Source organism: Acanthochromis polyacanthus, chromosome 10 (assembly GCF_021347895.1).
Source record: "Acanthochromis polyacanthus isolate Apoly-LR-REF ecotype Palm Island chromosome 10, KAUST_Apoly_ChrSc, whole genome shotgun sequence".
In the NCBI taxonomy this organism is placed as follows: Eukaryota; Metazoa; Chordata; class Actinopteri; family Pomacentridae; genus Acanthochromis; species Acanthochromis polyacanthus.
In genome coordinates this window covers 41,103,446-41,126,805 of record NC_067122.1, presented here as the reverse complement: position 1 = coordinate 41,126,805, position 23,360 = coordinate 41,103,446, and the positions used below count along the sequence as shown (strand labels likewise).

Genomic DNA, 23,360 nt, shown 5'->3' with positions numbered 1-23,360 from the left:
ATACTATGATTGAACACACGGTCCCTGCTGAGTCCGCAGGTGACTTTGGGCCTCCTGCTGCTCTCCATGTGTCTATAATAGTGAGAGTCTAAGAGGAGAATGATGGCCGTATGAATAATGTGCCTGCTCTTCTGCATAGCGATCTGACATCATTAGAAAAAGGAAACATAAATGACATAATTAGACTGTTATTTCAGCTGACATTAGGACCTAGGAATGTAAAAGGAATGTCAAAAGTCTGTCTGCGTTTCTGTCATTTTTTCAAAATCACATTATGCATGAAAAAAAATTAAATAAAAAATTAAAGGATTGTTTTTTTTATGTTAAATGAGACTAACATAAACTAGATGCACAAAGGTCCAAGCTAAATTACAGCTAATGCTAACATGTAAAAAACAGGTCTTAGGTCTTTTCAGTCAAGCATATTGGTAATTTGCTTTGCTAAGAAAGGATGTTTGTACTCGAAAAGTGATACACATGTGATGAAAACCATAATTATAAGTGAGCCATGGTTAACATGCTAATCGAGTGATTAGTAGGTTACATTTCCAGATATGTTCCAGCATTTTACCCAGTGCATTCTGAGACAGGCTTCAGTCTGAAAACCCAATTCAAACAGACCCACTTGTGTCAAGGGATTGAAAACAAGATTAATGGTAGTAAATGGATTGGATTTGGAGGCTCTGATCTTTGTGGGAGCTGCTGAGCAGCGACATTGATTCTGCTGACAGAAATACTCCCAATAATAAACACATGAACATTAAATCTGGGTTCAGTCAAATACTGCTTGGTGGAGGAGCTGCACTAATAGAGGCTGGCATGAGTAAAATGTCACTTGTACACCTGTTTGAGTGTCACTGAACATTAGCCGAGCCATGCTAGATCCCATGTTTCTGACGGCACAAAGGTCTAGGGAAGCTTGACAGGGAGGGAGGCGGGCTAAAAGGTTGTCTATCAAATCCCTCTGCAGCAATTGGGTAGGTATACAACCAATCAACGCAACGAATAGGCTGACGTAGTTCCGAGAGCACCGGCGGATTGTGGCTAAGTCCCATTAGCTTCCCAACTAGCGGAGCCGCGGAGCCAACTGGTATATTAAGGATTTGCCATATCCCGTCGGCATAAGTCCAAATACATCTTTCTTCTTAATGAAACACTTAAGTGCCGTCCTTTGTTTATCTTTCAAGTTGAATTTTAGCTTCAAATCTTTAAGGGCTGTGGCCAAAGCCGAGTCGAAAGATAACTGTTTATTGTGCGCCGGTTGTTTCTGTCAGAATCGTCACGCCTCTGTCGTCACTTCGTTACGCCCGCCTTCTGACTCTACACTTCATGGTGATTGGTCCGGCCAGTTTTAGGAGAATCCAGCCTCGAGCCTTATGGAGGGTAACTAGACCCTCCCTAGCAGAGAATTAAATTCGTTGCCGTGGGTTGTCTAGCGCGGCTAGGCTAACTGAACATTGCTAGTCAGAAAAAATGAGTTAAAGTAGAAATAATTTGTCAATAATTAAATCATTGAGTTTTAAATTAGCTCTTTTATTTCTCTTAATTTCTTAAATTTTGCTAAAGATATTGATTGTACAGTAAGGCAGGCCTGCATGGTTCTCTCAGCATATTAGTCTTTTTAATGACCATACTTCTTCCTGCATGCAGATTTTGGAACAAAACAGTCATTATTTTGAAGGGACACCATCCTTACATCCTGGACTGCACAGCCTAAGACACTTGTAATTTTGCTTAAAGAAACACAAAGAAGTCAGAAGATTTGTTCCCAAGATGTTGTCAGGGTTATTTTCTTGCACATTAAAGTGCTTCCCAGAGAGACATGCCATCATGCAACTGATTTCACTCAAGTTGTACTGTTCGATTTTGTAGCTGAAATGAAGCAAGGGCGTTTTGAGAAGTTCTCAGAAAAGGGCACATGAGAAAGATTGTTCTTAAATGATTTTTCAACAAAGTTTACTTTAACTTACATGCACTTGGTTCACATGTTCAAGCTTCATTGTGAATATACAGAAGAAGGTCACATCTTGAGCCTCCAGATACTCAACAGCATATATGACTTTATCATCACTCTGAGAAAGAAGTAGAGGTCAGATAAGGAGTAAGGTGCATGGAGGCAGCAGTTCAAAGCCATAACTGGCTGCTTCTGACAACTCTTTTGAAGTAACTTTGTACACTACCAGTGAAAAGTTTGGACACACCATTTCATTCAGTCTTTTCTCTTTATTTTGTTTGATTCTATTTTTTTACTTTCTACATTGTAGATACATACTGAAGACATCAAAACTATGAAGCAAGATATATGGAATTATATAGCATAATAACACACCTCCAGGCTGTGGAAGGACTATCTGACCAAGAAGGAGAGTGATGGAGTGCTGCTTAGGTCAGATGACCTGACCTCCACAGTCACCTGACCTAAACCCAATCCGGATGTTTGTGATAAGATCAACCACAGAGTGAAGGAAAAAGAGCCAACAAGTGTTCATTCATAGTTTTTATGCCTTTAGTGAAAATCTACAATTTAAAAAGTCATGAAAGAAACATTAAATGAGAAGGTGGGTCCAAACTTTTGACTGGTAGTGTATGGCAGTTTGGAGTCATAACTTCACCCTCACTTCAGCTCTGCATATTGGACTTCCCAAATCGGATTCAAGTTCAAGTTCAGCCACTATACCTGTTCATTAATAATTGAATCTTCCCTTTTCATTTTATAGTATGTTCAATATTTCACCAAAACAAACATCCCCATGTGGGTTCAGATTGAAAGCAGCGTGTTCGCTGTCTGAGATATTTATCATTAGGAGTCCAAGACTGATAGTTAATGTGAGCACGGTCCAAGTACATAGTCCATGGGGAAATGAAGTTACTTAACTGTAAGTTTCAAATGCCTTTAACTCCCAAACATTCTAGGAGAAAGGATGAGTATCTAATCTGTTCACAAAGCATTCAGAAATAGATTTAGACTTCATAACTGTAATCTTTGCTGTTGGCCAATATACCTGTCAAAGTGCTTTACATGTCCAAGTTTCCATTAGTGACCAGGTCAACTTTTTCATCTGTGGGCTGGAAAAGTGTGTGTGTGTGTGTGGTCAGGCGCTGGCTACACTTGTGGGGACCAAATGTCCCCACAACTGTAGGAAAACCGAAAACAATGTCACTTGTGGGGACCTCATTTTGGTCCCCACAAGTTTAAACAGGGTTTTCTTGGCCATGTTGTTACCTAAAAAAGTAAAAGTGCAAAAACGTTTCTTTAGGGTTAGGCATTGTTTTGGTCTGGGTTAAGGTTAGGGTTCGGGTAAGGGTTAGGGGTTAGGTATGAATGGGAGTCAATGGTATGTCCCCACAATGATAGAAAAACATAGTCTGTGTGTGTGTGTGTGTGTGTGTGTGTGTGTGTGTGTGTGTGTGTGTGTGTGTGTGTGTGTGTGTGTGTGTGTGATTAATGAGAATTCCCATATCTTGTCATAGACACGGGAGAAGCCCGAGTGGATACAGAAAGTAATAGATTATCCATCCTGATAACACTTTGGAGGGCATGAAATCAATTTAGCTTGTTTGTTTTAATACAGAGCAATATTCTAATACACACATGTAGCTGATGTTGCACAAACTACTGTATCGGTGGCCTACGACTGATATGAGAACACAGAGAATCAGTGTGAGCAGAAGTTTAATAGGCTCTTGAACACCTAAGACCTCTGTATGTGCAGATACCGTCCTTGGTTCCTGAAAGGTAACAGTGTCACTGACTTAATGTCAACATGTGTGTTTATCCAATTAAAACATGTAATAATCAATCTAAAAACCATATTTTTTTTACTGTGTGGGTGATTAAATGAGTTAACGATGCACCACAGACACCTATGTGTAATGAGGAGGTGCATGCAAAAACTCTTTCTTCAGCTTAAAGTGAACACCTTATCAATCATATATAATAAATTATGTGTATACTTCTTTTTGACTGAATTTTTGACTTCGATCAGATTTAGATTTGTAAATTTATTCTTTTACTGTTTGCTGTTGTTGCTTGTTGCTGAGCGCTGCAACGCTTTACACCACGTCACATTCCTTGTGTGTGCAAACTCACTTGGCATTAAAAGCTGTTCTGATTTGGATTCTCTGCACTGCTGGCCAGTTTTCTCTTTCAATCCATGTTTGGGGAACAAGTAGTAACATATTTAATAAGAAATAGATACTCTCAGTGTGATTGCAGCTGCTAAGCTGCTGCTTCACCAACCATGTGGCTGCAGCTCAGATGAGCTACTGAATGTACACTACAGTTCAAAAGTTTGGGGTCACCCAGACAATTAGCTAACACACTGTAGCATTAGAACACAGGAGAGATGGTTGCTGGAAATGTTCCTCTGTACCCCTATGGAGATATTCCATTAAAAATCAGCTGTTTCCAGTTAGAACAGTCATTTACCATATTAACTATGTCTAGACTGTATATCTGAATAATTTCACATCATATTCCTTAAAAAAAACTCATGCTTTTCTTTCAAAAATAAGGACATTCCTAAGTGACCCCAAACCTTTGAATGGTAGTGTATAATGAATACACAATCTGTATACAGGCAGAAAAGTATCTATCACTGGGGTTAGTAAAAAAGGAACCGAAAAAAAATACCACATTTTTGAACTTCCTGATGTCCAGTTTGCATCTGGTTTAATATATGATACTGTACCTACAAGTGTGTTTGTAAATTTTTTTCTCATTTGTTCTTTTATACTTTACCTTTGTTATTTCATTTTTCTTTCTCTCTTCTCTTCTGTCTCACTTGCCTGTTTTCTCTCTTTATACCTGTTGATTCTACTTTGTTCCTCTTCTATTTCCATTCGCCCTTCATCTCTTACCATCCTTTCCACTGTTGTCTCCATTTCTTGTCTCATTCTTTTATTCCTTGTTATTGGCTTTTCTTTCATTGTGTTTTATTCCCTTGTTTACTATTTCTGACATACTGGGTTTTTCCACTTCGTCTACTTCTACTCATTTTTACTTTGTTTTTGTTTCATTTTCTGTTTTCATTCCTGCCTCTTCTCAATCTTATTTGCTCAATTTGCTTCCAATGTTTGGCTCTCTGTTTTGTTAATATCTTTACTTTTTCTTTCTTTTTAATTTCCACTTTTATCATGCCCCCTTTTTCTCTTCTCCCCATTTTCTTTTTCTTGTCTCTGCAAACTTCTCTCCTGTCATCTGTCTCTTCCATTTCTCTTTAATATGCAGTCCTTTCTTGCTTTCTTCACTCCAGGTTAAAACATAACTTTTCGTTTCATTCATTGATTAATAACCTAAAAGCCAACACAGGCTTCATTACACTTTAAATCTTACATGTTTTTTTTGTTTTTTTTACCCCTTTCTTTCTTTCTTTCTTTCTTTCTTTCTTTCTTTCTTTCTTTCTTTCTTTCTTTCTTTCTATAAATTATTCACATTTAAGCTCCGGTCCCAATGCTGAAGTTTCCTGACCAACTTTTGTAAAAAATCAGGTCTGAGAAATAACACCTCATTATTTTATTTTTGGTTTCCCTGAAGGTCTAAAGCAACTGAGCCACATCCTGGTCAGCCAGTGTTCAAACCATAAGAACTTTGATTTTCTACACTACGGCTGCATAAATCTTCCACTTAAGCACTGTCACTCAGCTACAGAAAGTCTTATAGGATATCCACTGTGTCCCAGGATGGCACAATCCAGAGATGGGACAAAGTCACACATGTGCAAGTCTCAAGTCTTAACCTTCAAGTCTTAAGTGAGTCCCAAGTATTTTTTTCTTGGGCAAGTCAAGTCACAGGTTATGTCAAGTCAAGTCAAGTCAAGTCCTGTAATAGGTCAAGTCAAGTCCAAGTCAATCACATTATTGTAATTTTACCTGCAGAATATCATCTTAATAAAGTGAAAAGACAAGATATAAGTAACTATCAGTAAACATCACTGGTTAATGTGCCCAACATGTTAAAAAGATAATTTGAATTTGCTTTGTAAATACTCATGTTCAGTAAAATACCTCATAGAATCAAACTATAAACACTAATAACATAAAATGATTTATTGGTAACACACACATGCAAAATGAAATGATTTTTGAACACTGCGTTGAAACAAACAATGAAAACAAATAACAGCTAATATTAAACTTCGTTAGTCTCTCTCTCTCTCTCTCTCTCTCTCTCCCTCTCTCTCACACACACACACACACACACACACACACACACACACACACACACACACACCCTACCACACACTCTCTCTCTCACACACACACTTTCATATGCACACATTCACTCTCTCACTCACTCACTCACTCACTCACTCACTCACTCACTCACTGACACACACCCACACACACACTCACTTACATATACATACACACTCTCGCTCCCACACACACACACATACATACACACACACACAAACACACACACACACACACACACACACACACACACACACACACACACACACACACACACACACAGTAATTCCCACTTTACAAAGTATTGGACTTGCAAAATATCAGGTTAGACAGGGTCTTATCTGCTAGCCGGGCACGATGTGGCCTCATCGGGATGCCTCCGTGGCTGAAGACTCTTTCCACAGGGGCACTTAAGGCCGATACTGAAAGTGCCCTCACTGCCACTGGAAAAAGTGCCGGGAGGATGTCCCTGTTTGTGTTCCAGAAGGGCAGACAAGCCTGCCCACAACAAAGACTGAAGTAGGTATTAAGTTGGGTCTCTGGGTTGGTATTCGTGCTTTCCTGCTTTCGGCGTTTTCTGTATTCCGCAAAAAGGCCTCTGGTCTCTTCCTGGATTTCATTTTCATCTTCGATTGCAGGACTCAGGGATGCTGTGTCAGGTTGCACCTCACATAGAATCAGATCTATGAAAAACAAAGACAAAAAAGGGCAAGTGTGAAAGCCCATGATTGTTAAAAGAACTTCCTCATTCATCATTTCACAGCTCTGTTTGATACACTTTCAAAATTGCATCTAAAATGTATTATATTATTGATACAACTGTTGTGAATTTAATTTCCTTAATTTGTTAATGGTGACATACCTAACTGTATATCATGTAAAAAAAAAAAAACTACTAACCTTTCACCATGTCAACAATGTCGTTCTTGATGTCATAGTCACAAGCACATCGTGCTGAAGCCACAACATGGAGAAAGCTGGATCCAGGACAGATGATCTGATGTAGAGTGGGTCTGCAAATGGTAGTTCTTCTCCTGGTGCTGCTGATTACATTTTCACATTAAAAAAGATCCCCCGGAATCTTTTCTTGAGAGAGCATTGCAGGCTATGGATCATGCTTCCCAGGAAGCGCACTTGTGGTTTGAGCTTTTCCAGGTGGTGGTTTAGTGACAATACACAGGGGAGGACAGAGCTGACCATCACAATCTTCTCTCCCTGAGTAAGATCAGTGGCCTCAGCAAACAGCTGTAGCACATCACATAGTTCCTTCATCAGGTTCCACTCCCTACTTGAGAAGGCCAGTTGGCTGTGGCCTGTGTGCTGAACAACACTACACAGTTTCTGATGAGTGAATGAGAGCACAGCCTTGACTTGGCGGAGAGTTGAATTCCACCGTGTATTCACAGTAGCAGGTATCCCTCACTGCCCAAACTTCTCTTCAAATGCATCTTTAAAGGTGCTGGACGAATGCAGAAGCGAGCTCAGTTTGTAGGACTTTGCAAAGGCACTGGGGCCTCATTTATAAAGCTTGCGTATGCACAAAACAGGCCTAGAAAGTAGCGTATGCCACTTTCTACGCAAAGTTTGTGATTTATAAATAACAAACTTGGCGTGAGAATATGCGCACCGGTGCGCCAACTTTGATGCTTGCTTAAGCACATTTTGGAGACAGAGGAACGGCAGTGCCGGAGGGTGAAGTGGTGAATTGAAACCAGATTGATCTCAGACCTTTATTGTCATCACATATTACACTTGTAGAGCCGGATAATCATAAACCCTCATTGTTGTAGATGTTCATATCGTGCGCCATTCGGCCTACAACTGTATTTGCAGAACTATGTTCACATATCAAACTTCCATCTTCAAATGATATAGAGCGGTGGATGGTACTGATTGATTACTAATTTGGAAAAGGCATGTGACAATCAGTCCAATCGCTTGTAGCAAGACTGCAAAGGCCCTGGAATTCCTGAGCTGATCAAAACTCAGATAAGCTGTCCCTCTCTCCAGCACTGACCAACACCCATCTCTATAGGAAGATTGAGACATTTGTATTTCTGTAGGTTTTCATTCACAGAAGGATGGAGCTCCTGTGAACATTTAAACCCCTGGAATAACTTCTTCTTTTTAAAAGACAATGACTTTCAATTATATGCTATGGACGTTTGTTTAATGAACTTTCATGCTAAAATCCCTTTTCAGCTTTAGGAGACCCTCAGTCGGAGACGTCTCTGCATTCCACAGATCAGATAACAAGTCGTAAAACTTTATGGCTGAAGGCTGGAGTCACCTTCTCACTCTCTTTGACTGAAACAAAGAGACTGGAACTGAACTTAAACAAAAACACTTGCCAAATTAATATTTCTATATGCATTTGGTTTTTCCAGACTTACCACAGTTACTCACAGTGTTTCATCTATGTCATATTTGAAGATCATATTTGCATGTCTGATAGAAGTCGATTTATTAATTCGTGATGTTAATCATTTCTTCCCCAGGATACTATGATTTTGGAATGAATTCCCTTATTAATCTCTGAATTTCCTCTCCATTTAGGTTGAATGATGACCATTGTATTTACCTGTTACCAAATCTCTGACTTTTTGTTATATTCTCACTGTGATACATATTTTTAATGTCATAAACATAAACATATAGTTATGAATGAAATGATTCACATCATATGAACATATGTATTAATCTACACATTTCACTTTCACACAACTGAATATGGTGGGATAGACAGATCGTGTTTTGCGCGTTTAATATCATATTTTAATCCATTCTGGACTCCTCTTTCTTCTCTACTTTGTGAGAACAAAGAGATTCCAAATTCCACCAGACTCGCGCCTAAAAGTTCTCTCTCTCCGCCCAGGTCCTCCCCTTAGCTGGACCCACAGATAAAGTCAGCCGTAGCCCACATTTTACCCTCTCTTACCGACCCTCTCTCTTACCGCCTCTTATCCCTTTCTTCACTACCTGAGGAATCCATAACAGAGATTCCCATTATTTTCTTACCTAAAGCGCGTTTTTCCTATCTTTGAAATTCCCTCACCATCTAAGTTTGTTAACTATTTATCTCTTAATATTTTTGTAACTTAAGGAGACATTTTGCTCAGTTTTAAACCAACGTTAAGCCGAATTTTATTCGTTTAATCTGAAGAACAGATTCAGAACCAGCATTTATTTTTCTTAATTTTGACCGTTTTTCATCAACACCCATTTTTCTTGGCTAAAGCCTGAGAACCATCATTTTTAAGCACTCAGCTGAGAACTACGGAGACCTGTTGGACCAGGTCTTTGCATAGAACCGATCAACCCGCGGCAGGACATCTAGGCCACCACAACGACGACGCACCGCTCCGAACCCGCAGGTCCAGACCGTGTGCATAATCTGAAGGCCTGCAAGTCCCAGCCCCATGACGGTTCACTTCAATAACTCCAGCTGAGTTTGCTCTGATTCCATTCTATGGGTGATGTACTAACAGCTTGGTCAATTAATTAATTTAATCAATTTATTCTCTTACAAATCATTAGAATTCTTAATCCAAATTACCGATTACCTCGTCAGGTTAGCTCTGGCTAATCCTCACCATATTTCCTTCTCTCTCACACCTACTTCCACATCTCTCACACATGCACACACCACACACACACTCCCACATTCCACACACGCACACACACACGCACACACACACACACACACACACACACACACACACACACACACACACACACCATATCTACCTTGTACATAGTTCACTTGTCATTATTTTCATAGAATAGTTAATAAATACCTCATTATAGACCAAATTACAGTCTTGTGTGTCTTTGTGTAGAATGTGGTCAATTTAAACGAGGATTCAAGACTTTTTGATATGAGATTGATCAAAATTTTTATGAATATTAATTTTTTATTAATATTAATTTTTTCCCTAGAGATCTAGGGTGGTGCCCCAATTATTAATAACGAGAGCAATAAATCATAACGTAGTACCGCTACACGCTGATCAAGCGGATAAATAGCAGGTGACAGCCGTGCGTAATGTGGGACAATGGCATTGCTGGAAAATCACGTTAAGAATGGAGAGAGATTTTAGGGATAACGGAGATTTTCTGGCCCATGATGACTGGCTAATAAGCCGATTTAGACCGACTCACCCACCGAAATCACGCCATCCCGGTACAGACACATCAGCTGATGACTCGGGGGTTTCTGGCGACCGGCTCCTTCCAGTGGGAATTGGCCGACAGGTATGTGTTTTATATGAAGAATATATGAGGTTACATTTGTTGTCTAAATCCCGTTTGGTTCTGATATACAGTTAAATGATGTCCTTTAGGTCTGGGATATCACAACCATCCCTCAGCGCAATAATGCCAGCTGTTTTGGATGGCATTATAAACATGACCAGTCAATACATCAGGCTTCCTTACACTGTGGGTGAACAACCCAACATTAAACGGAAAATTGCGGCGATGTCCGGTTTCCCAAATGTAATCGGCGTAACTGACTGCACTCATGTTGCTGTAAGGACTCCGAGTGAAAATGAATTTGTCTATGTGAACCGAAAAATGTACATTCAATCAATGTACAAATTATTTGTACATCGGACATGATCATAACAAATTTAGTGGCAGGGTGGCCTGGGTCAGCACATGATTCATTCATCCTGACGCACAGCAGTGTAGGGAAAAGACTGCAGGCCGGCGCTGCGTAAAATGCCGTGGATCAGCAGCTTATTTATATACAGATACATTCATGAGTTACTTTGCATTGACCATTCATGGTAAAATGTGGGTGTGTTGTGGGCGGAATGTGAGGTGGATCCACCTGTGCAATCTTCCAGCTGGTGTGTGATTTATAAAGAAATTGTGTGCAGCTGTGCTTAAGCACAGTTTTATAAATCAGGGGTGAAGGGCATACGCCCATTTCAGATTTTTGGCTTACGCAAACTTTTAGTATGGATCCTACACAATGTTTTATAAATGAGGCCCCTGTTCATGATCCGTGCATCCTTGAGAATATCACCAACAGTTAACTGTAGAGTATGGGCAAAGCATGGCTGACGTTTAGGGCTTCCTCTGTGGATCATGTAGTCCACAGTCTCCCATTCACCCCTCGAAAGGTCTTCCCACAGCTGTGTGTCATCCAGGTTGTCATCATCCGTTACTTCACCATCTTCTTCATTTGGAAAGCAAACTGTAAATGCTCGCTTCATATTTGCAGCATTGTCACAAATAACAAAGTCAAGCTTTTTTCGGATGCCATATTCATCACAGATGGAATAGAAGGCTTCCAAAATCCGTTCTGCTGTGTGAGGGCCTTTGAACCTGTTGCAGGCAAGCATGATTTCAGCTGAATTCCCTCAGATGTGGCCAAAAAATGGCCTGTGACTCCCAAAAAGCCACGCATCCTCCTGTCAGACCAAATATCCACTGTAACTGAGACATGGTCTGCACCAGCAAGAAGCACTTTTATTTTCTCCTACATATCGGCAACAAGGGATTCTATTTTTGAAACCACGGTCCTACGGCAGACAGGCTGGTACTTAGAGTCAGCCACAGACGTGAAGTGGCGGAAATGCCCATTTTCTGTGATGGAAAGAGGCATATTACACCCTACTACCAGGTCTGTTACAATGGCTTGTGTTATGGCCTTCTGTCTGGGATGATTCGCTGAATAGGGTTCCTGAGGATGACACTGGAGGAACTGGGAAATTGCAGGCATTTCTTTTCCTTTCATACTCTGCATATCTGTGAAACAGAAGCAAAAACAAGAATGGGATGTACTGTATGGTCGGGCAGACATGCAAACATGACATATGGTTGTTTGAGGCTTGTGTTGATTTTATTTACCATCTTGCTTAGGGCTGGATGATATTATTTTTATCAATATCACAATTAATTGAGGCTTGTACTTCAATTATAATTGATAAACGTTCTTTTTATCAAATATTAACAGTAAACAGGAACAGAAGCTGCAGCAGGTGATGACACAGCTCATGTCTGATTACAGGAGGAAGTCTGCATTGTTGTGGGGACAATATCATGTATTGGAGCTAACACTAAAAAGTGAACAGACACATTGTGTTTCACTATGAGTAAGCTAACAGCTGCAGAGTCAGTCAGTTATATTATATTTGACAGCATACATATATATACAAATATATATACACATAACAAAAATGCACAAATAGACTAATTGTACAATTGACTATACAAAACAGACAATGTAAAGGGGCTCTGATATTAATAACAAATTGACAAGAACTTATGAAGATGTAACCCTGGTGAAAATTAGGTTTACAGAATAAGATTGTTGTAGTGTGATGGATGTAGTTTTCTTCCATTTATATACAAGATATACACATTACACATAAATAGAGAAGTTCTGGTAACATACATTGATAACCTGGTTAGAATCTGGAAGAAGGGAAACAGTCCAGTTATTTTTATTTTTTATGTTTTTCAGTTATATTCCTGCAATAAGTTTATAGTTTTGTTACACAAAATTCCCAGGTGTACTTGAATGTGGTTTTCCCACAATGCAGGACGTTGACAGTCAGCAGCCAATCAGAAGCCGAGTTCAGCTGTTTAGGAGCATAGACATATATAGGTAGACGCATCATAGGCTGTCGAGAGACGTGCTTACAGCGCCGCCATCTTGGACCGGGGCCAGCCGAGGCAGCGGTGCATAGAAGTCTATGGAGGAGAGAGGTACTGCTGAATCTAAAAGTGGAATTATTCGCCGAATTTTGAACCGATTGCCAAACTGTTTGATTTTTAGAAACGTCACACGTGTCGCTACTATACAAGGTGCTCGGATATTTTTTTACAATGCTGGTTTTGCCACTCAACACTTAGATGCCGGACTTCTGTTCAGCCTATGGATGCTCTAATGAGCGCTGTAAGGAGACAAGAGCTCGTGGGATTACTTTTCACATGTAAGATGTATGTAAGGAATAATATATTGTTAGCAGGTTGTCATAGCTAGAGTGAAATAAACGCCGAGAAGACGGATAGAACCCCTCAGCTCCGTGTCTGGCTTCTACTACCCATGATCTAACCAGCTCTCTGCATCATCCTGTGTATTACACAGCTGCTTACCGGTGAAATAACTAATCTGAGACATTTTTTTGTTTAAAAGTCGATGTTATGAATCTACCGTTCCTAGCAACTTACTGCAGTAATTGGTGGGTTAGAATACAGCATCTGATTGATCTAATAGCCCTGATTTATGATGGAACTATTTTTGTTGTAGACAATTCTTTATCTCTAGCTACTTTTCTCACATGTTTAAGCTTTCCCAAAGAACGTGATTTATACACGTGATATAATAGTAATAATAACAGTAATAATAATGATAAAAATAATAGTAATAATAGCAGTAATAATAGTAATAATTGATATAATATTAAGAGTAGTAATAATAATAATTATTATTATTAACAGTAGTAATAATAGCAGTATGGCAAAACCTGCATTGTAAAAAAAATATCCGAGCACCTTGTATAGTAGCTACACGTGTGACGTTTCTAAAAATCAAACAGTTTGGCAATCGGTCCAAAATTCGGCGAATAATTCCACTTTTAGATTCAGCAGTACCTCTCTCCTCCATAGATTTCTATGCACCGCTGCCTCGGCTGGCCCCGGTCCAAGATGGCGGCGCTGCAGGCACATCGCTCGAGTGGGCAGCCGCAGTCAATGAGGCGTCTACGTATATATGTCTATGTTTAGGAGGCCATAGCGTTTTCTCTGTCTTTTCCGTCTTGGGTTGCCAGAGGGGAGCCACGCTTGCAGTGAAGAGTAGAAATCGAAATAGCCTTTGTTAGCGAAGTTATAAGGCCACACTATTGAGGCACACACTATTCCACGCGGGAGGGGTTGTGTCGGTGATGGCAGCTTAAGAAGCTGAACGAAACGTTGCTCCGGTAAGGTGAAATTCTCCGTCATTAGCTGCTCGCTAATGCTGCTAGCTCTACATTATCTAATGCTAACTGCCTATGCTGTTATACAGGCATACTGCTCTCTCTCTTGTGGGGAGTCTGAACCTCTACTTCACTCTAGTGACGCACATGGGAATAGGTGAGATGGCTGTTGATATTCAATTTACTGATGTTGTCCATAAATATGCTGGGGAAAATGTATTTGAAGTATGTTGCTTAATTTCTGAGTGTTTATTTAAGGTGTAAAACATCTTGTTATGAGTGTATTAGCATTCCAAGTTGCAAATACATTGTGTAGTCACATGTTACATTGTGTGACATCTGAATAATTATTTTTGAAGAATATATTGAGAAAAAAAAGCTATTTTATTCAAAATAATTTATTTTGTGGAAGTGTTAATCATTTTACAATATGTTTCTGTGCTAAGAAACACTGTCTTATTTTAAGTTCTATTGAACAACATTCACAAAACATGATAGTACACAAACAGTGGGACTGTTAAGCTGAAGATGAAGAAGTGATATGTTATCCATATTACTAATACACTAAAAACAGTCTTAACATTATATTTTTTTGTTAATTTGTACTGTTACAATTGATGAATGTTTATACTTCTTAAGTAAACAATTTTGTGTCGTGATTTTTGATATGTTGTACAACAAGACTTAGAGAACTACAGAGATTATAGGCCTGTGTTTCTTCAAATGCAGGTCAGGTCTTTTCTGTATGCTGAAAAAAGAGGATCTGTGTTCCAGTGGATTCATTGGATGGCGAGCCACCCAGTTGATATTTAGGACCAGCGTTTGTGTTCTGCTGAAACAGCAGATCCAACCTTCTGCTGTATGGTAGGATCGTGAAGCACATTGGATCATACAGGTCTCAGATCACTGTGAACGGAAGTGCACTTCGATACTCAGATCTCTTGACTTTGGACTCACAGATTAAATGTGAAATTGATCTGTGCTGACTTGTGACTAAGACAATATTTCCAAGCGTTGAGCAGATAAAAGAAACACACAGACAATTTATTTTGTTTTAAGGGCCCTCTTTTTTATTTTTCTTAAATCATTTTGTATTTCCTGTTGCAATTTAAAAGTGCATAGTAAAATACTGCAAACTGTTGTTACTGGTGTGGTCATTACATTCAACCTTGCTCCTTCCGAACCTAGGCAGTAGTTAGACCTGTATCATTCCAGGATTGGTTAAAGGGTTACAAAGAGAATACATTTTTTTTTAAGTATTATTGATTGTGTAACAGCACACTTTACCCAAAGCAGCAGCTAATCCCCCCACTCCTTACTGTTATATTAAGCTAACATTAGCTAAAATGCTAACTAACCAGACAATGTAAACAGGCTCTGATATTAAAAACAAATTGACAAGCACTTACTGGGCTGAATGGGTCTTCAAATGTCGGACGAAATTTGACGTTGTCGTCTGACTGTCAGTGATTTTCACATTGCACGTCTTGCAAACTGCTGTTCGTCGTTTCCCGTCCTGATAGAAACACTGATACTCGAAGGTGATTACCTTGGGTATGGCTGACACGTTGATATCCCACGGTGGGCGCTGCCGTGGAGGCCTACTAAGGTAGCCAACGTAGAGAGAGGGGGGATGATTGATACGGCAAGCCGATTTCAAATTAAAAGCCTATGTTCGACTATCCGGCATTTTACATATCAACAACGTCATTCAAAATGATAACATGATGTGAATAATAACACTCAAGTCATCGTGTCTCAAGTCAAGTCAAGTCCGGAGTCTTTAACTTCCAAGTCCAAGTCAAGTCGCAAGTATTTTATTTTTTTTCAAGTCAAGTCACAAGTCATTAAAGCAGCGACTCGAGTTGACTCGAGTCAAAGTCATCAAGTCTGAAGTCCCCATCTCTGGCACAATCCCAAAGTCACAGCCTTTGTTTTTCTTCTATTTTTTTTTTATTATTATTTCTGCTGGGAATCAGAAAACAAACACAGGATGCTAACACACATTAGAATTATAATTCTAAGAGTGTTCATCTCAGTGGAAAATGTATCTTGTATCATTAGCATATTTAACACTCAAGTGTCAATTTTAAGTAAGACTGGACACCACCAAGTGTTATCTGATCACCAGTGAAGTGGTGACCAGTTCCTCCATGATTGTCTCTATTAAGTGAACTTTCAACTCCAACTACGTGTTCTTTCCAGTTTTTGTGGTGTTAATATTTTACACTGTAAGAGTTTAAGTAGCACTAGTATAGTGTTATAATGTTAACACTTTGGAAAGTGTTAATTTAACACTTTCTCAGTGATTCCCATATAAACACTGGAAAAATGTTAATTTTATTTCTGAGGGTGTTGAATTTGCAATTTCAAATTTGCAGTGCACAACGTTGTTCCTCTCTCCTACAACGTTGATTACAATTACATGCAAACTGGGAAATATGCAAATTAGAAGTCATTTAGTGACTTCTAGCCACTTTTAGGACAGCCAATTGAGCTCTGGACGTCACGTGACTCCGTTTGTTTACGCCGCCATGTTGGCAGGAAACTCCGCTTCAAAATGAATGGCGCTGGTGGAAAATTTACGCCGTCTGAGTTTACTTTTCATTTTAAATCAGACGATATTATAAAATATACAAACAAACTGGACAAACTAAACATATCCGATCCATATCATGCCCCCGGTATCTTATTTAAGAATCTTGAGACGGTCGGAGCGGACCTTTTACCGGACCTGCGGTACCCTGACATCTACAATTACCTGATAAATTTTCCTTCATCCTACTCCGGTGAATCTCTTAACCCTTTAAGCTGCAGTCAATTCCAGCCATTTTCAGTACAAAAAAAAATCGCTAATATTCTATTTGTAAATAAAAATATGACGAGAAATACAGGGAATATTGGACGCGCATCACGAGGTGCATTTCCTTGAAAACGACGTATTCGTGGATAATATGCCGACTTCAAGACATGTTTTGGAAAAAATATTTTACTGGCTTGTTTCGTCTGGATGTCCAAGATTGGATTATGGCCGTTTTTTGTGGAATATTTTCATCTGTGTGTAATAATGAACCCGGAAATGTGAGTCGCGCTGTGTACGTTGAAGCCGTGAAAAGAGAACGGATGGATGGATATTCGTTGTTTGTCGGACAAATGTGTTCATATTACCCGCTGTGGTAATCACATCTGAAAGTGGTTTATACCGGCGGATTCATGAGAATCTAAGCTTTCCATCGGCGTATAGTGTTTGTATAATCGCGTTTCAGACATTTAGCAAATTGCTTATGCAGATCTCAAAGTGTACCGCGGGCGGGACACTGAAGCACAACTGAAGCGGAACAGCGTATAAAAGCCTTGAGGGGTAAGAGAAATTACCCGATCAGATATAAAGCTTAGGAAACGGATTCTGTACCTGATACAAAGTGGTCGCTACATAAGTGGAATCCGTTGCCTGTGGGTTCCCACCGCTCCGTTTTCTTCTGCTCGCTTCTTGCGCGTTTTATGGCAGTGATCCACCTCTTTCGTCTTTCAGGATCTTTGGGAATCCGATAAAATGCTCTCCCCTTTGCTCGTCCTCGGCTGTTCTGGCATCCCGGGGCGCAACAACTGTCCACCATATGGTGGACTCTCTGATGTCGACGCTGAAGAACGTTTAGGAGTTAGCTGGCAGTAGTTTAAACAGCGCGCCTTCCTGCCAATATGGCGGTGTTTTGATTTCAACTGTTGCATGCCGGGATTGTGTGACGTCATCTCCCGGAGCTCTATAGCGACTTTCCTTACTGAGGAGTTGGAAACACTGGCACGCGGCTAAAACATAAATAGCTATGAAGGAAGACGGTGGACTCGACTTAGAAGAACAATCTAAACAACAAGGGACCCCCCCAGACCCCGACAGACAGGGGGACCCCCACACCGAGGCCAGCCGGGCTGAAGAGACCTGTGGACAGCACCCCCAGCAGCAGACCGGATACCGTCCCCAGTGTGGAGGACCCCCCCTGAGGAAACACTGGAGTTAAAAAACTAAAACTTTAAAGTATAAGTTAAAATAAAAGTGTAAAAACTGAAGAGTAAAGAGAGTAAGAGATTATAAATAAATAATGATAAGGACATAAGAAGAATTCAAGAGGTCAGTTAAAAGGCTGATTAAAAAGGTGTATCTTTAACCTTTTAAAAACATCTCTTCATTCCTGAGGTTCTCCAGCAGACTGTTCCACAGGCAGCGGCCATAGTGGCCAAATGCAGCCTCACCATGGGTTTTAGTTTAGGCTTTTGGTATGAAAATATATTCAAAACATTTTTTCATGTGTAAATTTTGCTCTAGTCGGGGTGCAGCAATGATTTGGCTATTAAAATGTGTTTCATAATCTTATTCATACTTTTCTTGTTTGGCCATTTATTCAAACTGTCTGCTTTTTCATTGCAAAATGAATAATTTACCATCTTTACTTGAAAAAATAATTTAGAACAGGATTTGAATAGGTTTAGATTATAAATATTACTAAATAATGTCACTGGTGCTGCAACAGCAACACCATTATCATTATAGGAGGAGCCAGTGGACCGAGTTTAAAGTCACAAGGCAAGCTAAGCTAGCTGTTCAGTTTCATGGAGGCAGCTTTGGTCTCAGCTTGTTCATAGCAATTCCCCATTAGTCGAACAAGCACACGGGGTGGTGGATGGTGGTGTTTGTGCTTGTGCTTGTTTAACAGGTGGTTTGATCAAGTACTCTTCCTGGCTTTTTATTTGCAGAGGTTTTGCTGCAACGGCAGTAACAAGTGTAGCTGTTTCCAACTCGAGTAAAATATTCCTGTTCATTTGTTGAACACTGCATCTAATACTGAGTTAAAGCCTGTATAGCATCAATTTCCACAATGCAAATGAAACATTAAAAGCACAAACCTAACTGTGCTCCAATTTGCTTTGCATATTTCTACAATACAGCTATTTCACAACATAGTCCCCTAAAATCGACAACATCCATTTGTGATAAGTGATGCTGGGTGTGGACAGAGCTGAGAGATGTTGGGAAACTTCCAGCCATAGCAAACTGCAGAACCATGATTTTCAAAGTGCCTTGACGACAAAGAAGGAAGCTTAGAGGCACAAAGATTACATACAGAGTTGACATATTGTAAGTGGCCTGTGGAGCCTTTATGAACTGTTTCTTTCTGGTTCATCAGTGTGCTACACCATAACTGCCAAAATACAAACTGACTGCATCCACAATGGGGTGAAATACAAACTTTTGAAGACTAAAGATGATTTGACATGACGTGGGTGTTGAAGAGGGTAATTCTTTAAGCCAGTAGTTCCAGACCTGAGTGCCTTGGTCCCTGGAACAAGCCACGAGAGAAATCTAAGGTGTTTTAAGTCATTAACTGTGTACACTTCAGTCTCTTCAATCAGCAACATCTCCACAACTTTAAGGTCAAACTGAGCAACCTTGAACTCTATGGGTAAGAGACACGCAGTAGAGTTTAATATATTCAGTCTGCTCCTGTGAGCAGGCCACAGTTCAATTCAATTCAATTCAATTCAATTCAATATACTTTATTGTCCCACTTGGGGAAATTTGTCTTGGACTCAGAGCTGTGCTACCAGTATTGCACAAAAAACACATAAAAACAATATTGCACATAAGACACATAAAAAAAACAATATTGTGCATAAAACACATAAAAGCAGTATTGCACATAAAACACATAAATTTTTTTTTAAAAAACAGTATTGTACATGTCTCGAAGGTCACACATGACACAAACATACGCTATAAAAAATTAAAAATAAAAATAATTGCACAATCTTCGGCCTAAGCAGCATTGTCTAGGAGTTTGATGGAGGTGGGAACAAATGAGTTCTTAAAATGGTTGAGTCTGCAGTTGGGGACTTTGTACCGTCTGCCCGAGGGAGATCTGAAACATTACCCAACAAAAATGGACTTAAAATTTGGAATGTTGATTAGGCAACTGTAGACAGTGAATTACAGTTTTGTGGCAGTAAGTCAGTAAAGACTTTTTAATGATACTAAACTCTGCCAAATGTGATACAGCAAAAATGATGTGCAATAAAGGTCCATCCACTTTAGTCATGCAAGTATGTCGTAGTAGCCATGTTTCACTAACAGATAGGGCTCACTAACAGCACAGAATGCAGAAGTAAACTTTCTGCTACATATTTGTTCCAGACTTTGCTCTTAGGTTTTACTTTATCCATTATTTTTCTTGAATTTTTGGGATCATTTTACATCTTAATGCAGCCATCCTCACTCTGGTATGCACTCTCCTCCTACAATTTAGAAATTCAGGGAAACAGAATGAAGGCTGTGAATACTGGAGTGACGAGCTTCAGCTCCCTGCAGCTTCCCTGAAAACATGATTTTTACACAAATCACTTTAAATGTTTGTTTTTGAGTCTACCTGAAAGTAAACAAGGAAATTAGCCACCTGGAAGAGCCATTTAACTAATTGCATCAAAGATCTTCATCTCGGAATACTTGCTGGTTGACCTGACCACCCTGCATGCCGGTTTGTTTACATGTGTGACTTTCTGGAAACTCAACAGCTAAAAGCGAAGGTTACCCAGTGGAGCCATGAATAAAACAAATGTTGAGTGATTAATTATACTTGTGTTGAACTGATCACAACCTATGATCCACCCTTCTGTTCCTTGACTGTTTCTGGTTTCATTGTAGAGAAAATGTCCAGCTTCCCACTGACTCCACCTGTGCTTCACTGTATAAGTTCTATATTGTAGGCAGGATGATCCAATATGGGATTTGTGTCGTTCTACCAGCTGCATAAAGGGAGCGTTCACACAGCCCTTCTTTATTTCTATGAACCTCCTGCTGCTAAATAAAAAAAAGGTCTAGAAGAAGGTTCATATTGAGAGCCGTGGCCCCAGATTCTTCTTTGACATCACCCCTACACCGAGGGCTTTCCCATGACTCATCACTATAAACCTCCTCTCTGACACAGTCCTCAGTCTCGACCTCATTAAACATACAGCATGCACAAGGTACAAAACCCATCTCTGGCACCATTTATATTTAGAGAGCTTTCCACCAGAACCAAACCATCCATAAAAAAAAAGAGAGCGGAGACGAAACCTGCAGCAGAGCGCTGAAAACTTAAGTGACTTTTCCTAACTGAGGTGATTCTGGCTGAATATTTTCCTTGATGTCCCTCTCCTCATGTCTGCAGACTTTACTGGATAAGCTAAAGAGCTAGATCTTAGGTAGAAGTAATGTGGAGTGTGGAGACAGTCTTTGATCTCTGTCAGCAGGCTCCCAATAATGAGGCGACTGTCATCAGAATGAATGATTACTGGATATTTTAGTTTGATTATGTAGACTGGGTTTATATACAGCATGTTCTCCCTGCCTATGCTACCTGGAAAGTACTGTACCTATGCATCTGTCTTAACTGGTCAAAATGATCAGTGTGACATACTCATTCCTCCTACTTTTTGCATATTATCAAGATTCCTACATTATATTTTTAAAAATGACATTGAGGAGAGCTCTGGTAGCTGTCATAACATGTCTTTTAAGCAGGCATTTAATAAGGGAACTCTTTGTCTCTCCAGAAAAACTGTGGGGTTAATGCATATTTGTAACCAAATTTCTGCAGTAATAAATCACACTTTGATTACTCTCACAAGGCTTCTGATAGTGCAGAGGACCAAAACTGAAAAAAATGGCATTTACATAAATAAGTTTTGTTTCAAATGCAACTCGCAGCAAGTTGCTCTTGAAATATAACATCCCAAGAACATTAAAATGATGGAAAATGAAGTAGAAACTAGACATCTTTTTAAAAAAGAATCCATATTTACACTACAGTAATATTTACAGAAGCTTGAAATGATGCATTATTTCTGCTTGCACATGCACTTATAATACAGAATATGAAATCTGTCAAATCACATACAATCACACTGTTTATTCTAAAATTTGATATAATTATTGAAATTCAATGACTTACAGACATTTTGAGGTGAAAATTACATGGTTCGATAACAGTTAAGTAGATCAAAGAAACAAACAAGAAAAGCACTCAGAGAGTGCAGTACTCCGCCAAGGCTGCTCAGTCGTATCATTTCCGAAAATTTGAGACAGAAATCATGGCACCGTAGAATGCGTCAATTTAATATAGATGTACCCACAAACAAAATGACCTTGCACTGCGCACAGGTGTGTGTTATGCATGTTTGTGTTATGTATGAATACCAACTCATGTGACCTAAATATGTAGTGAGCAGCGGGAATCGATGGGACTGACTCAAAAACACCTCCATAATTTAATCAGTTTTTCCTTGTATGATTTCCGACGGATAAGTCGACAGTCGTCGATTTGTAGTAGGATCGTAATCATGATCGTCAGCTGATGTAGTGTCCACTTGTTGTCATAGTTACAGTCAAGATGTACTGCTATCTCACAATGATACTGAAATCTTTACCAAATATGGGGATCCAGACTATAAGCCGCATCACTGCCAAAATCAAATCATTTGGTCCTTGTGTCATTTCTGATCTTCCCTGAAAATTTCATCCAAATCCGTTGGTCTGTTTTTGAGTAATGTTGCTGACAGACAGACAGACAAACAAACAGACGCTGATCATCACATAACTCCACCATTCCTGGTCTGAGTAACAGAAACTACAAATTCCTTCCAAGATTTTCACACTCACTTACAAAATCACAACCATGAATTTCTTCTTCAGTAAACCTGTAACAATGCTTTACATGAGCTGCCTCCCTGCAATTGCAGAGTGTGAATTTTTGCTGCATGGTGTTGTCTCAACTTATGAAAGCTGCTCACGATGAAAGATATGAGGCCAAAGTGATTGTCGTCACCTTTAGCTTCAACAATGTGTGGTCACGAAGGTCAGACATGTTGGAAACCTGTGTTTGCAGAAGGCTCATTGGTGGTATGAACACCATGTTCAAAGCCCGTACTGTAGGAACCTGGCTTTGATTCTCTCTGCTGCATGTCATCAACTGTCTGCCACTGTCTTTTCACTGTCGCTCTGTCGCTCTCCTCCCCTCAAAAAAAATCTGCAAAAACTAATCATAAAAACTTTGTGCTTGCTCTGGGAGCACAGCTGACCAGAGACATGATGCTCTGATGTTCTGCAGATGACCTGTAGCGGCCTGTTGGATGCAGAGCTCTGCTGAGAGAATCACTTTGACTGTACCTGCAGTGGGAATCATCAAGGCCATTGTTTGTTAGAGT

At 39.7% G+C, this 23,360-nt stretch overlaps 1 long non-coding RNA gene across 1 annotated transcript; it reads left to right on the top strand.

The window, feature by feature from the left end:
• The first annotated feature begins 13,873 nt into the window (after positions 1-13,873).
• Positions 13,874-15,267, top strand: LOC127535935 (uncharacterized). Its single transcript, XR_007944864.1, has 3 exons — positions 13,874-14,129; positions 14,216-14,283; positions 14,856-15,267. It is a non-coding gene; the product is annotated as an uncharacterized LOC127535935 (long non-coding RNA).
• Positions 15,268-23,360: the final 8,093 nt, after the last annotated feature.